Here is a 9,462-nt window from a genome sequence, read left to right as displayed (position 1 = left end):
TCTACATCAACGTACCGGGTCGCACCTGTCTGCATGGGCTATTTATTGAGTATGAACAAGTCACAGCTTGGGTAGCCTGGTTTTCATTCAACAAAATGGAGGCAAATTATCATATACTACCAACCGCCGTCTGCACTGGATGGCTTAATGGGCAGGCACACAAGTCGCCGCCACTACAGTTTGGTTAACTTCAAATTACCAGTTGGAAGGAACCATTGGCCGAGTTGCTGACACGGCTCATACGGGATCATCTATAACCCGCCGTAGTCACCTCGACCTTCTGTGGATTCACATCGTGCTACCAACGCCAATGATATACAACTTATGCCGGTTTATATCACGGTCAAATATGGAGAATCTCAAGACAACTCCTCGAGTCGTCTTAAGACTCGGGGGCTACAATGGCATGAATTGGAAAAATTGGCTGGTGTTAGTGAATTCAAGTACTCCGGGTCATTGGAGAGAAGATAACCCGATTCCGGAGGCTACCGTTATATTGGTGAAAGTTTAAAGGCCGTCAGAAAGTTTCCGGCTTAGAAAGTATATGACAGTTATAAAATCCCGGCTCAATGAAGAAGTTCCGGGTCATCAGAAAGGACTCCGGTTTAATTTCCGGCTCAAGGGAAGTCAGTCCCACTGAAGCTCTCAAATCCGGTTTACAATCCGGTTCAAGAGAAATCTGTTCTCCCACAAGCTCTGAAGCTCTCAAATCCGGCTTAAAAGTGTCCGGTTCAAAAAGGAATTAACTTCTCGCAAGTTCGAGTTGAAAGGCCATCAGAAAATTTCTGGCTGAAAATGAAGATTCCGGTTTACAATCCGGTTCAAGGGAAAGATATCTCCCATAAAGCTTTGAAGCTCTCAATATCCGGTTTAAAATCCCGGTTCAAGAACAATTTATCACTTGTAAAAAGTTAAAGGTTGCCGAAGAGGACCTGTTGCCATGATGCACGGTTCAAACATGGGTATCCCGCCTTATTGGCTTATCATATTATTGGTTACATGGGAGCTTTAGCTTACAGAGCGGAGTTCTGTCCATTAATCCGGCTATCACCCCACAACAAAGCTTGGGAGCTTCACACCCAAAGGGGCCAAAGAGAGTCTTGTTGCTACGCACAACTCAAACATAGGCACCCATTGAGCACAGCTCACAAAGTTACTTGGGGGCTCTTTGTGTAAAGTAACAAAGAGTTTGAAAGGACCCTTGTAATCGGGTATCGACCCACGGCTTGGAAGCCTGGTGTATTCACCTAAAACCCCGGGTTAACCTGCCTTCATCAAGTAAGCCACTCCTATCCAGGTAATCCTGGCATGACCCGCCGAACGTTTGACAGTTACTCTCACTGAGACCCTGAACTTGTCAAAGTTAAAATGACGATTGGTTAGTTGGAGGCCCATCTTAAAAGGCTTTGTCAAATGGTTTAACTCAGCGGCCTGGCAGCCCATGAAAAGCCTCGAATTTGGGCCTCGCAGCCCTTGAAAAGCCTCGACTACACGGTTTTATTTGCCATTGTCAACATTTCTCTTTTGATAAATTTTATGTTGAACCGGTGTCTATTGACCCGGCATGACTGTTAGTCATCAAATTAACCCGGTGTTCATTAACCCAGCTCAATTTTCAACTACAAGTTGTCAGTACATAATCACTTATAAACCGGTGTTTATTGACCCGGCCTGGCTTTGGACTATAAGTCGCCAGTATATATTTGGATTGCGTCATTTGAATTATGCGCTTATAAATCATTGGGTATATTATTCAAATAGCCAACATGGCTGGATTTTTATTATGGTTATCAATAACCAGTATTATGATTTAGATTTTCAAAGTCGCTTTGGCGCAATGGCTATTATTTTATCAATGGATATGGTTTATTCTATAAGGGAAGGAATAGTCCCGAGTCGCTGCAGGCTTACGACCTGGCACTTGGGGGCTACATTATTTAAATTAAGATTATATCAAATATGCAAGTCTCATGTCGCTGCAAGCATGCACCATGACACTTGGGGGCTAATGCAAAGTCATTGTTTGCTCATCTTATTGAAGACCCGACTCATCATATCATAATGAGCCGGCCCTTGGGGGCTACCAATTGCTCCTGTCAAACATTTAAGGTATACAAGCCTTAATCCATTATATTAAAGGGTTCATTGCTCAATTGGTAAAGCACAAAGCTCTTAACCTTGTGGACGTGGGTTCAAGCCCTACGATGGAAGCTACATTATAAGATGTTATTTTCATTGAAGTATATATCAAGTCCCGGTTTAGTATTATCTTACTAAGCCGGCCCTTGGGGGCTACACATCACTGCTAAAATCTACATGATTATATTTACAAAGTCCCTGCTCATTATTGCATAATGACCCGGCCCTTGGGGGCTACACTGATTGAAGTTTTTATAAGCAATTACAAGTCCTAGGTTGCCGCAAGCATGACAACCTGGCACTTGGGGGCTACACTGATTGAAGTTTTTATAAGCAATTACAAGTCCCAGGTTGCTGCAAGCATGACAACCTAGCACTTGGGGGCTACATATATGGATATGATTGAGATGTACAAACCGGATTTCTTCAAGGTTGAAACAGTTATTGGAACAAATCTTAAGTTATCACTATGTTCTCCTCTTAAGACTTGGGGGCTAAGACAGAAGGAGGAAATGACAACGAATTAAGGATGATCAGATGCCGGTTTACAAGAATTCTTAACCCGGAGCATAATCTGTCAAAATTGTTCTTGTATTTGTTTTACATGATCAGTTTAACATGGATAAATCCAAATTAAACTGGGGTCTAATGTCGGGGATATACCCCACGGCGTAAACCGGCCGGAAGTATAACTCGGCTGGACTTGGCGGTTTATTTGAGATCCCGCTGAGACTTGGCGATTCACTTGTGACCCGCCTTGACCTGGCGGTTTACAAGCAACCCGCCTGAACATTGTAACTCACTGGTGACCCGGCAGACAGGTCAGAGGAGCAACAAGACCCGGTGGCCCAACTGGCGGTTCATGAAGGCCGGTTCATACTATGGTGGGCCGGTTTAAGAGGAAATGCATGACGAAATATTTACCTTACAAGGAATTAAGAACAGGACATTTATTCGGTTTGTATTAGAGATAGACTAGTCCTAATCCTAATAGGACTCCACATGTAACCCGCCCCTTCAACATATTTAAGGAGGGGCAGGGCTCCCCAAAAGGGGGAAGCTACAAGCAAGAAGAAACAATCTTAGGGCTAGACACAAAGAGGAGAGCCGGTTTATGGTGACTCCCTTGTGATGATAATGAGACCTAGCCTCAAACAGCATGTAGGGTTGTTACCGGATGATGTTCCCGGGGCCCGAAGCTGTCTAAATCCCTGTCTTGTGTTGCATCTCTCGATTCCGCTCAACCCCTCTCAAGCTACCACATAGATGTGTTGGCCTCACGACTAAGTCCTCACCCTAGGACATCTGCCGTGACAATTCCACGACGCAGGGCTCCATCTTCAACAACTCGGAGGTCATCCTCCACCTCATCACCACATCCTCCACAATAAGGATGCATGGGGTCAGTGCTTTTTTCCTAAATTACTTTCTTCTTTGGTTTATCTTCACAGTTATTCTTTGTTCATACTAATTTCATTCAGTTCTACCTAGGTTTCATGAAAGTGTGTGTGTGTGTTTTTAACACCACCTTACATTAATTAACCATCGCGAAACATACAATCGTTTGATACAAAATTCACCACAGAGGGTGGTACATCATTAACAAAAATACCATCGGATCTATTGTCAAAACTAAACTTTGCTATTAGATGAGCCACCACATTGGCGGACCGACCAATCTTAGCCATTTGAAAGCTATTTATCATCTTGGATAAGCTCAGTGCTTCCTTTTTCAAATCAACCAACGTTGATCTATCAAGGTTCTCTATTGCAAGGGATGCCACAACAAACGCACAATCAGTCCCTAGAATAATAGGATTGTGAAGAGGGATACCTATGTATAGAGTAGCAATGAACGCCCTTAGCTCTGCTTCCTCCACACTCTGACACGACCCAATGAAGTCCCAAGAAGAGACAATGACTTCCCCAGCCGCATTCCTAACCACCACACCCACACTTGCTTCTCTAATGCTCTCCACAAAGCTTGCATCAACATTAATTTTTTTCAAACAATCGGTGGGGGAGTCCAATCCGTCTTAGCTCCCGCAATATTAGGTGCCTAGCTTAATCCATCCATTGGACCTTTTCCTTTATTTTTGAAGTCCACCGGAGGCATAGAGTGACATGCGACAAAAGACGCTCAATAATTCTCCACAAAGCTAGCAGAAGTTGATACTGATTCCTTTCCTTTACCAAATACCAAGTCATTTCTTAAGTGCCCTGACTCTCCAGGAGATGAAAATAATTTGGTCGCGCATGACATGCCTCAGTTGAGTTAGAAGAACACTAAACCAATCATACCCTGTATATCTGAAGACGTTCTCCGTAGATAACTCCCAAATATCCCTCATGGCCATCCACAATGCAACCGCCTTCGGGCACATGACAAGCGCATGAAATGTACTTTCATCCTCCATTCCACAAATAGTGCACATCCTAATAGTAGTTTGGTGATGCACCACTCTATTAACCTGGACAGCCAAACTATTGGTTGCGACCCTCCATGCAAAAATGCGAATCTTCCGAGAGACATTAGCCTTCCAGATGACATCCCAGATTTTCCTCTCCCCCAACACAGCCTCACTACATTGACCCTCATCCTCATTTTTATCCTTCAAGGTAAGTGCAAGCTTGTACGCACTTTTAACCGAGAACATCCCTGTTTTTTCAAAATGCCAAGCAACAAAATCACCTGCCCCATTTGACTGCATACGCAACCTCAAAATCTCCTCCGCATCATATGGATAAAACATATGCCTAACCAAATTTCCATCCCACCTCCTAGGACCGCTCAGCATCAAGTCTGATACCCATTTGACTCTTGTCCTATTATTTCTGGCAGTAATTTTTAGTCCAGAAGATCTTGGGAGCCAGTTATCTCTCCAGATATTAATATTAGCCCCATCACACACTCTCCAAATGACTCCAGATTTAAGCAGATCCAAACCATGCAAAATACCTTGCCAAGTAAGAGAAGCTGACTGCGGGAAAACTGTATCAAGGATATGTCCCTGTGGATAATATTTTGCCTTAATCACTTTGGCGCATAGAGATTCAGGATTAACCACTAACCTACAAGCTTGCTTAGCTAGGAGAGCCTGGTTAAATAATTTGAGGTCCCAAAATCCCATACCACCCTCACATTTAGGCCTGTCATCTTATCCCAAGCCAAGCAATGAGTCTTTCTCCTATTCTCCTCAGCACCCCACCAGAAATTCCTTATGATCTGGGACAACTCCTCACAGAGTGATGCCGAAAATTTAAAAGTACCCATTGTGTACACTGGAAGAGCCTGCAGGCAGATTTAATTAAAGTTTCTTTCGCCCCACACGCGGCATATTTTTCTATCCAGTCCGATAAAATTTTAAGGGTTTTTTCCTTCGTGGATTGAAATTTACCAGCCTTCATTCTCCCTTGTGGCACTGGGAGCCCAAGATATTTATCCTCAAAACCCTCCGAAGTGATGCATAGAATTACCATAACAGCCACCTGGACCTTCATGCTATAATTCTTGTCGAACAATATAGAGCATTTATCTGGGCTCAGCAATTGACCCGTCCCCTTCTTATAAGTCGTAATAATATTTTTGATTGCCAAGGCTTGCTCAGTGGAGCCCTTGAAAAATAAAAGACAATCATCGGCAAACAAGAGATATGAAATACCCGGGGCCTGTCTATTAACCTTGAACTCCAGAAGCGATCCTCTAGAACACGCATTCTGTAACAATAATGAAAGAGCTTCGACCACTGATGACCCACAATTATAGGGGATCTATCGTAGTCCTTTCGATAAGTAAGTGTGTCGAACCCAACGAGGAGCAGAAGGAAATGATAAGCGGTTTTCAGCAAGGTATTCTCTGCAAGCACTGAAATTATAGGTAATAGATAGTTTTGTGATAAGGTAATTTGTAACGAGCAACAAGTAACAAAAGTAAATAAAGTGCAGCAAGGTGGACCAATCCTTTTTGTAGAAAAGGACAAGCCTGGACCACTCTTATATAGAGAAAAGCGCTTACGAGGACACATGGGAATTATCTTCAAGCTAGTTTTCATTACGTTCATATGATTCGCGTTCGATACTTTGATAATTTGATATGTGGGTGGACCGGTGTTTGGGTGCTGTCCTTACTTGGAGAAGCATCCCACTTATGATTAACTCCTATTGCAAGCATCCGCAACTACAAAAGAAGTATTAAGGTAAATCTAACCATAGCATGAAACATATGGATCCAAATCAGCCCCTTACGAAGCAACGCATAAACTAGGGTTTAAGCTTCTGTCACTCTAGCAACCCATCATCTACTTATTACTTCCCAATGCCTTCCTCTAGGCCCAAACAATGGTGAAGTGTCATGTAGTCGACGTTCACATGACACCACTAGAGGAGAGACAACATACATCTCATCAAAATATCGAACGAATACCAAATTCACATGACTACTAATAGCTAGACTTCTCCCATGTCCTCAGGAACAAATGTAACTACTCACAAAGCATATTCATGTTCATAATCAAAGGAGTATTAATATGCATAATGGATCTGAACATATGATCTTCCACCAAATAAACCAACTAGCATCAACTACAAGGAGTAATCAACACTACTAGCAACCCACAGGTACCAATCTGAGGCTTTGGACAAAGATTGGATACAACAGATGAACTAGGGTTTGAGAGGAGATGGTGCTGGCGAAGATGTTGATGGTGATTGGCACCCTCCCAATGAGAGGAGTGTTGGTGATGACGATGGCGATGATTTGCCCCTCCCGGACGGAAGTTTCCCCGACAGAACAACTCCGCCGGAGCCCTAGATTGGTTCCGCCAAGGTTCCGCCTCGTGGAGGCGGAGTTTCTTCCCGAAAGCTTGCTTCTGATTTTTCCTCGGACAAAATACTTCATATAGTAGAAGATGGGCACCGGAGGGCCACCAGGGGGCCCACGAGGCAGGGGCGCGCCCAGGGGGGTAGGGCGCACCTCCCACCCTCGTGGCCTGGGTGTGGCCCCCTCTGGTATTTTTCTTCGTCCAGTATTTTTATTAATTCCAAAAATGACTTCCGTGAAGTTTCAGGACTTTTGGAGCTGTGCAGAATAGGTCTCCAATATTTGCTCCTTTTCCGGCCAAGAATTCCACCTGCCGGCTTTCTCCCTCTTCGTGTAAACCTTGTAAAATAAGAGAGAATAGGTATAAGTATTGTGACATAACCTGTAATAACAGCCCATAATGCAATAAATATCAATATAAAAGCATGATGCAAAATGGACGGATAAACTCCCCCAAGCTTAGACCTCGCTTGTCCTCAAGCGGAAGCCGATAACGATAAATGTGTCCACATGTTTAGAGGTAGAGGTGTCGATAAAATAGAATACGGACATGAGGGTGCCATGATCATTCTTATAATAGCAACATATATGGATATTGTCATATGATTTCTTATGCTCAAGTAACAATCTATTCACAATGTCAAGTATGAATCAGAAACTTCATTGAGAACTAACAAACTATAATCTCAGTCATTGAACCAATTGCAATTTATCATAATATCGGAAAGAGTCTATGTAAGAGCTTTTCAGCAAGTCCATGCTACCTGTTGAGCACTGCGTTGGATTTCCCCGAAGAGGAGAGGATGATGCAGCAAAGTAGCGAAAGTATTTCGCTCAGTTTTTGAGAACCAAGGTATCAATCCAGTAGGAGGCTACGCTCAAGTCCCTCGTACCTGCACAAAACGATAGCTACTCGCAACCAACGCGATTAGGGGTTGTCAATCCCTTCACGGTCACTTACGAGAGTGAGATCTGATAGAGATGATAGATAATATTTTTTGTATTTTTGATATAGAGATGCAAAGTAAAAAGTAAAAGGCAAAGTAAAAAAAGCAAATCAATAATAAAGTGATTGGAGATTGATATGATGAGAATAGACCCGGGGGCCATAGGTTTCACTAGTGGCCTCTCTCAAGAGCATAAGTATTCTACGGTGGGTGAACAAATTACTGTTGAGCAATTGACAGAATTGAGCATAGTTATGAGAATATCTAGGTATGATCATGTATATAGGCATCACGTCCGGGACAAGTAGACCGACACCTGCCTACATCTACTACTATTACTCCACTCATCGACCGCTATCCAGCATGCATCTAGAGTATTAAGTTAAAAACAGAGTAACGCCTTAAGCAAGATGACATGATGTAGATAGATAAGTTCATGCAATATGAAATAAACCCATCTTGTTATCCTCGATGGCAACGATGCAATACGTGCCTTGCTGCCCCATCTGTCACTTGGAAAGGACACCACAAGATCGAACCCAAAGCTAAGCACTTCTCCCATGGCAAGAAAAACCAATCTAGTAGGCCAAACCAAACTGATAATTCGAAGAGACTTGAAAAGATAACCAATCATACATAAAAGAATTCAGAGAAGACTCAAATATTATTCATAGATAGACTTGATCATAAACCCACAATTCATCGGTCTCAACAAACATACCGCAAAAAGAAGATTACATCGAATAGATCTCCACGAGAGAGGGAGAGAACATTGTATTGAGATCCAAAAAGAGAGAATAAGCCATCTAGCTACTAACTATGGACCCGAAGGTCTGAGGTAAACTACTCACACTTCATCGGAGGGGCTATGATGATGTAGAAGCCCTCCGTGATGACGGCCTCTCCGGCGGAGCTCCGGAACAGGCCCCAAGATGGGATCTCGTGGATACAGAAAGTTGCCATGGTGGAATTAGGTTTTTGGCTCCTGTTCTGATTGTTTGGGGGTACGTAGGTATATATAGGGGGAAGGAGTACGTCGGTGGAGCTTCGAGGGGCCCACGAGGCAGGGGGCGCGCCCCCACCTTCGTGACCGTCTCTTGGCTCCCTTGGAGTAGGGTCCAAGTCTCCTGGATCATGTTTGGTGAGAAAATCACGTTCCCGAAGGTTTTATTCCGTTTGGACTCCATTTGATATTCTGTTTCTCCGAAACTCTGAAATAGGCAAAAAACAACAATTCTGGGTTGTGCCTCCGGTTAATAGGTTAGTCCCAAAAATAATATAAAAGTGGAAAATAAAGCCCAATATAGTCCAAAACAGTAGATAATATAACATGGAGCAATCAAAAATTATAGATACGTTGGAGGCGTATCAGTCCACATACTCAACTATCATTTAGTCTTTCACAATTGCTAACACTCACGCAATACTTGTGGTTACGGAGTTTTAATCGGACACAGAGAAAGATAGGGGCTTAAAGTTTCGCCTCCCAACCTTTTACCTCAATAATAGTTCATGCTAACTTACATTCAATTGGATATATATATCATGATCTTTCCA

This window comes from Triticum aestivum, chromosome 2A, assembly GCF_018294505.1.
Source record: "Triticum aestivum cultivar Chinese Spring chromosome 2A, IWGSC CS RefSeq v2.1, whole genome shotgun sequence".
NCBI lineage: Eukaryota > Viridiplantae > Streptophyta > Magnoliopsida > Poales > Poaceae > Triticum > Triticum aestivum.
This window is presented reverse-complemented; position numbering follows the sequence as displayed.